Source organism: Elephantulus edwardii, unplaced genomic scaffold, assembly GCF_000299155.1.
Source record: "Elephantulus edwardii isolate Elephantulus edwardi_28Jun2011 unplaced genomic scaffold, EleEdw1.0 scaffold00013, whole genome shotgun sequence".
Classification (NCBI taxonomy): Eukaryota; Metazoa; Chordata; class Mammalia; order Macroscelidea; family Macroscelididae; genus Elephantulus; species Elephantulus edwardii.
Genome location: NW_006399763.1, coordinates 13,820,545 through 13,828,419, shown reverse-complemented (window position 1 = coordinate 13,828,419; position 7,875 = coordinate 13,820,545).

The window sequence follows — 7,875 nt, the reverse complement described above, 5'->3', positions numbered from 1 at the left end:
AGGATAGAAGGAGAATTGATGCCTTTGAGCTGTGGTGCTGGAGAAGAGTATTGAGAATACCATGGATTGCTAGGAAAACAAACAGATTCATCCTGGAAAGGGTTAAACCAGGTGGCTCCTTGGAAGCAAGGATTCTGAGGCTATATCTAGCATACTTTGGACATGTTGTAAGGAGAGACCTGTCTTTGGACAGCGCAAGAGGGGAAGGCCCTCTAAGAGGTGGATTGATCCAGTGACTGGGATAATTGGGATGGGAGTGTCAGATACAGAGGACAGAGCAGAGTTTAGGGCTATTGTACATAGGGTCGCTGTGAGTTGCAAGCGACTCAATGGCACATAACAACAACAAAAACAACCCTGCTACCAACCTGAATTGTAGCCTTTTAATTTCCCCAAAAACCCCCATGACCATGAGGTTGGTTCTGTAAAGTAAAAGAATTTTGCAAAAGAAATTGGACCCACTAGAGCAAGATTGGTGTTTGGATCAGTGGAAGTAGGGGCAAGAGCATAGGAAACCATTTTTGACATTATAGGAATTAGTCTTGTACTATGGATCTTTTTGAATGGACAGTTTCCTTTTGTGAAGTTAAAAGAAGTCAAGCTCAGCTGCCCCTATATTGTCATTGTTATTTTTATACCACCTGAAATAAATTGATATAGTAATGTTTAAATAAGTCATGTTTCTCTCACTGTGAGGTATTTAATTGTATGGATATATCATAACTTTAATCTGTGGTCCTTTTATGAGCATTTGAACTATTTCCAGTTTGAGGATACTGCAAATAATGGTGCTATGATAATTTCTGTAAAAGTTTTATACAGACATTGTTGAGAAATAATTTCCCATGAAAATTTTTAATTTTTCTGCACTGGGTTTCTGAACAAAGAGCACTGTAACTTGAGTTCAAAAATTATTGAATAACTATCCTAAAGGAATCCTAGTAGCAATCCTAAAACGACTTCAAGAGAGAAATAAAGTGTTATAGCTCCCACAGTCATTTACTTCTATTCTTTCACCTCCTCAGGGACTTATTTTCATTAGAGGCATTCTCATAATTTGTAGTCATTCTCTCATGGTACAATGCATCTCTACATATAACAAAGCCATTGTATCATCCCATAGGGAATAGAAAAATGGAAAACTCTTGTTAAGGTATTTGGTGAATACATGACTGATCTATTCTTTAATTCTAAAACTTTGTGCTTTTGACCAGGATAAATATATAAGGAAGTAAATGTCGTTGTTGTTATGTGCCGTCAAGTCATTTGTGACTCATAGCGACCCTCTGTACAACAGCCCTAAACTCTGCTCTGTCATCTGCCAGTCACACTGTATCTGACACTCGCATCCTGATTATCCCAGTCACTGAATCAATCCACCTCTTAGAGGGCCATCCCCTTCTGCGCTGTCCCTCTACCCTCCCAAGCATGATGTCCTTCTCCAAGGACCGGTCTCTCCTTACAACATGTCCAAAGTATGCTAGACATAGCCTCAGAATCCTTGCTTCCAAGGAGCCACCTGGTTTAACCCTTTCCAGGATGAACCTGTTTGTTTTCTTAGCAGTCCATGGTATCCTCAATACTCTTCTCCAGCACCACAGCTCAAAGGCATCAATTCTCCTTCTATCCTCCTTGGTCATTGTCCAGTTCTCTGATGCATAACCAGTGATTGCAAAGACCATGGTAAATAAAGATATAAAAATTAATAGATGCGTATTTTAAATATCTAAGAGTAAAATGGCTATATCATGTGGTTGTTGTTAGGTGCTGTCAAGTCGAGTACAACTCAGAGTTTCGCTATGAACAAAAGATTTGAACCTAGTCCTGTCCTGCACCTGCCTCATGCTTCACTAAAATGCAAGAGCCCCTTACAGCAATCACTGGGTCAATCCACCTGGTTGAAGGTCATCCTCTCCTTCATCTACCCTCCACCCTTCCCTACATCATGTGCCTTTCCGTGGAATATCATCTCTTAGCAACATGTCCCAAGTGTGTGGGGCGAAGCCTCATCATTCATGCCTCCAAAGAGCACTCCAGCTGCACCTTCTCCAAGACATATCTGTTTGTTCTCTTGGCCGTCCATGGGGTGTTCAGTTCTCTTCTCCAACACCACAACTCAAAGACCTCAATTCTTTTTTTATCATCCTTATTTATTGTCCAGAACTCAGTAACCAGAAGGAATATGGCCTGCATCTGACTCACCTTAGTTCTCAAACTGATATCACTGCTCATTATTAATTTTGGAAATGTCCCTATCTGCAAATTTTCCAACACAATGTGTCTTTATTTCCTACTGCTTGTACCAAGGGTGTTAACTGTGGATCCAAGCAAGATGAAGCTGTTGACAGTTTCAATCTTCTCTCCATCCATCATGACACTGCCTATTTATTGGTCCAGTGGTAAGAATCTTTGTTTTCTTGATATTTAGGTGTGATCCATTCTAAAGACTGCATTCCTTGATCTTCTACAGCAAGTGCTCCAAGTCCTCCTCACTTTCAGGAAGTAAGGTTATGTCATTTTTATAATAAAGGTTATTGATGAGTTTTCCTCCAATCCTGATACCACATTCTTCTTTGCAGAGTCCAGCTTCTTGGATCATTTGCTCTGCTTATAGATTGAACAGGTATGGAGACAGAATACATTCCTGACATACTCCCTTCCCAGTTCCAAACTGTGTAGTGCTCCCCTGCTCCTTTCTGACAACAACCTCCTGAGCCAGTTATAGGTTCCTCATGAGCACAATCAAGTGCTCAGGGATTCCCATTCTTCTCAATCTCAGCCACAACTTGTCATGATCCACAAAGTCAAATGTCTACATAGTCAATGAAGCACAAACAGACATTTTTCTGGTATTCCTTACTTTCAGCCAGGATCCTTGTGCTAGGTATTTGTTTAACTATGTAAAAAGCAGTCAAATTGCTTGTTCTGTTTTATATACTAATAGTGTGTAAGCATTCTCATTTCTGCATAACTTTTCAAAGATATTTTACTGTCAAATTTTGTAAAAAAAAGTCCACTCTAATGGGTGTAAAGTTCATTGTACTTTCAGTTTGCGTGTTCCTAATAGTTAATGCTATTGAGTATATTTTCATGTCCTCATGAATTTATTTGGTAACATTTATGCTCAAATGTTTTACTCTGTTCATGTTGTTGCTGATTACCTTATAGTCAAGCATGACTCATAGTGACCCGATGAACAAAAGGTTTGAAGGCCTTCTACAACTATCGACATTTATCAAAGTTCATAGAGTTTCCAGGGGCATGTTATTTAGGAAGTGGATGCTACTACTGCTTCCAAACCTGTCATAGTATGTTATTGTTTTTATGTGTCATTGAGTTGCTTGTGATGTACAGCAACCCTATGTACAGCAGCTCTTAACCCTTCCCTGTCCTGAGCCAGTCTCACTAACTCTGACATTCCCCATCACCCCAGGTATTATATCCATCTCACCCTGGGTTTTCCTCTCCTGCACTGTCCATCCACCCTTCCGAGCATGATGTCCTTCTCTAATGACTGGTCTCTCCTGGCCATGTTCCCAAATTAAGTGAGGTGGAGTTTCAAAATTCTAGCTTCAAAGGAAAGACTTGGCTTCACCCTCTCTAAGACAGACCTATTTGCTTTCTTGGCAATGGATGGTATGTTCAAGACTTTTCTCCAGCACCACAACTCGAAAGCATCTATTCTTCTTTCATCTTTAGTCATTGTCCAACTCTCTGAAGCAGAACACGAAATTGAGAATACCATCGCCTGAATTAGGTGCACCTTTGTATCCAGACTGGCATCATTGCTCTTCAGCACTTTGGAGAGATCCATGACAGCAGATTTTCCCAGTGCAATTTATCTTTTGATTTTCTGACTGCTGATGTTAAGAATGTTGATTGTGGATCTGAGGTTGTAAACCACCTCTATCTCTTCTCCATCTAATAGGGTGCTGTCCAGTGGTAAGAATCTTTGTCTTCTTGATGTTGAGCTTCAATCCATATTGAAGACTACAGTTCTTGACCTTTTGCAGAAAGTGCTTCAGGTCCTCTTCAGTTTCAGCAAGCAAGGTTGTATCATCTACATATCATAGGTTGTAAATGAGTCTATTCCAATCTTGATGCCACACCCCTCCTCATAAAGCTCTGCTTCCCAAATGATCTGTTCTACATACAGATTGAAAAGGAATGGAGACAGGATGCATCCCTGACACACTCTTTTTCTGATTTTGAACCATGCAGTGTTTCCTTGCTCTGTTCTGAGGACTGCTTCTTGGTCCAAATACAGGTTTAGTATGAGCATGATCAAGAGTTCTAAGAATCCCATTTTCCTCAAGGTTAGCCACAATATATTGTGATCCACTCAATCAAATGCATTTACATAATCAATGAAACACAGACATTTTTCTGGTACTCTCTGCTTTCTGCCAAGATCCATCTTACATTCGCAATAATGGCCCTAGAGCCACAACTCCTTCTAAACCCAGCCTGTTATTTCTGGTAGTTCTCTGTCAACGTGGTGTTCAAGTCTTTTCTGGATAATCTTCAGCAGGATTTTGTAGTGTGTGATGTTAGTTATATTGTTCGATAATTTCCATACTCTGTCGGGTCACTTTTTTTTTTTAAAGGGGAATAAATATGGAAATCTTCCAGTCAGTTGGCCAAGGAGTTGTCCTCCAGATTTCTTGGCACAACTTGGTGAGCACATGCAAGGCAGCATCTGTTTGCTGAAATACATCAATTGATATTCTGTCAATTCCCGGGGCTTTATTTTTTGCCAAGTCCTTCAGAACAGCCTGCTCTTCCTCCTTCATCACCATTGCCTCATGCTCATACGTTGTTTCTTGAAATTCTGTGTCAGCCAATTCTTTTTGGTACAATGACTCTGTATACTCCTTCCATCTGTTTTTAATGCTTCTTGAATCAGTCAATATTTTGCCCATGGCATTCATATTTTTTTAAAATTAGTGGTGGTCTTAAAACTAAGTTATGCGAAATGAAAAATAAACAACCTAAATTAAAAAAAAAAAAACTAAGTTATGCTATTATTGTTGTGCACCATTGAGTCAGATATAACCCATAACTGACCTTCTGGCAGGTTTTCAGAGAGAGTTAATTGCACAGGAAGAGATTGTCCATCTTTTTCCCATGGAGTAGCTGGTGGATTTGAACTGCATGCCTTCAGATTGCAGTACAGCTTCTTGCCTTCAGATTGCAGTACAGCTTCTTGCCACTAGGCAAGATTTCTAAATATAAAAATCATTTGTCAAGTAATTTTGAAAATATGTTCTCATGGAAAGGTCACTTTTATCATATTTATAACAGCAATTTTGAAAGTGAAAAAGGTATCATTGTTATAAAATCCAATTTCTTTATCATTTCTTCTATATATAATGCTTGTTGTATCTTGTTTTAAAAAACATTGTGCCAAATATAATTTCAAGGTCACATGGAGTCTCTTCTCTAAGAAGAGAATTCTTTAGAAGACTAAATTTTTAAGTTCTAAATATAAATATTTGATCAATAATAAATTAACTCATGCTCTGCAGGAGAAGGATGCTTATCACCTCCTGTGTGAAAACTCATCAGATGGCCAGGTGTGGGTTGGTTTCAACTATATGGTATGAGGCAGTCTGTGGTGCAACAGCATAAATATTGGATTTCTAACTGAAAGCTCAGCAGTTCAAATCCCCCAACCACCCTAAAAGAGAAAGTTAGGGTGTTCACCTCCTATAACAAATTAATAGCCTCAAAGCTCTAATGAAATGTTCACTCACATGAGTTGAAATTGACTTGAGGGTAGTAGTTCTGAAGAGCCCTTGTAAAAGGAGCAAATGCTACGAGGTTGACTGAGTCTGACTTCTACTAACTCCGCAAAGGGGAACTGGCTTTATCAATAACATTCAGTATATAAACTAATCCCTTGGTAAGACATAGTCTTAACATACTTCATCTTATAACAGTCCCAAGTCAGCTCTTCATTTAATCATCCAGAAGCAAAACTTTTAACTCTGGCTTCATCTTCAGGGTTCCATCAGGCTAGGTCTCACTGCAGTCTCTCCAGAGTCTGGCCAGATGTCCCTTTCTTGTTGACCTCACAGCTGCTGCTGACATTGAAGATGCTGATCTACTATGAATCATTTGTCTGAAGTTTAGGCAATTAGAGGCCACACCCCCAGAGGCCCTAAAGCAGTAGCTAGAAAAACAATTTTCAAATGTATCAGCCTCAGCTTTTCTAGCCATTGTCCTTCATTTTCCAAAGTAGTAACATCTTTTCAACCATCTATATTCATGAAAGTATATAAGCCAGCTACTTCACTTCTTATGCTTTAATTCCCAGTTTATTGGTTATTTATGTAGCCAATTTCTGATTTGCCCATTCCTATCAAAACACTACAATTAAAAAGTCTGAACACATTATAAACAAAAGCCCAGTCCAGAGCAAACCATCAAGTTACAGCAATCAACACTACCTCACAGAATAAAACATCTTCTCTTCATCTGGTGGGTTCTAGTCTACTCTTCTCCAGCTATTCTTGGCTAGGTTCAAGTGGCATTAGCCACAAACTCAAGAGTACACATTTCTTCCTGAGTTTCAGACTAGCTGGTCCTTTCACTCCGTTCTAGCCCCACATGAGCTAAGTTAGCACCTCAGGAATTCTCAGGACTCTATGCTGCACAAGCCAGAAGCACTTCTTCACTTACCCATTCATTCATCATGCTAGGTGAACGGTTCCAAAGAAACATGTCCAAATTCAGTCAGCCTCTTGATTGCATACCTCCTACTTTCATTCATTAAGTGGACCCATATGGTCCCATGATTGAATATATTCACTGGGTTCCTTTAATCTGAAATACTGGAAAGGATGCTCTATGGCACCAACTTTACATTACCTCAGTTCATTGGCAAAGTCTCTTTTACTACTTATTTTCTTTCAAATGTGACTCTTCTTAGAGAACCAGGTGTAGATTGAATTTTCCCAGGCTAAGCCTTATGCCCTCTACTAAATTCTACTCCTTACGACAAGCATTCCTTTAGAGCAAATGTTCCCTTTTCTTAACATCAAATTAATATACAACTGGCTTACATTCTTCCTCTAAAGTACAATATGTCCCATAATTAAAGCATGCAGTGGTAAGAAGCTATGCTTCAATCCCAAAGGCATACAGTTCAAACCTATCAGCTTCTACATGAGAGAAGAATGTACAATCTCCACCTGTACGTTTCCCCCCACTAAAAACCCACTGGAGGGTCAGCCATGAGTCAGTTCTGACTTAATGGCAATAACAACAACAATAACAACTAAATCCAGTAAAGTTAAATGAATAAAAAAAAACCCAACCTTAATTACTTTTATTATATATTTTAACATAAAATCAACAAAAATCATAAATATTTTTACAACGTAACAGTACAAGTCCTTAATAGTCATTTAACAATGTATTCAAACATTGTGACATACAAAGAAGCATCCACATATACACTTTTAATGATATAATGATCAGTTTCATCTATATTTTCTAAAATATCTTTGTAAATTATCTTTATTTTGTCTCAGGCCATCAAGCAGCTTCTGAATTTTTCTATCTTTTTAAATAGCAACAAGAGTGCTTGTTTCCATTTTCTCCCCCACTTTGTAGAAACAAATAACCTTGTGTAGCTGTACATTTTCCCAAGCCCCAAGTTTACAAAAGCCTGTGTTTTTAAGAGTCTGAAGCAACGTTTACCACCATTTCTAACACTAACTGTAAAAGTAGCAAATGTAGCATGTAGATAGCTGAGAATTACTTCCATTAAATCCACAAAGGAGAACTGTCTCCATCAATACCATATACTATATACAGCCAGAGAATATGTTGTTGTTGTTGTTGTTGTTATGTGCTGTCGAGTCGTTT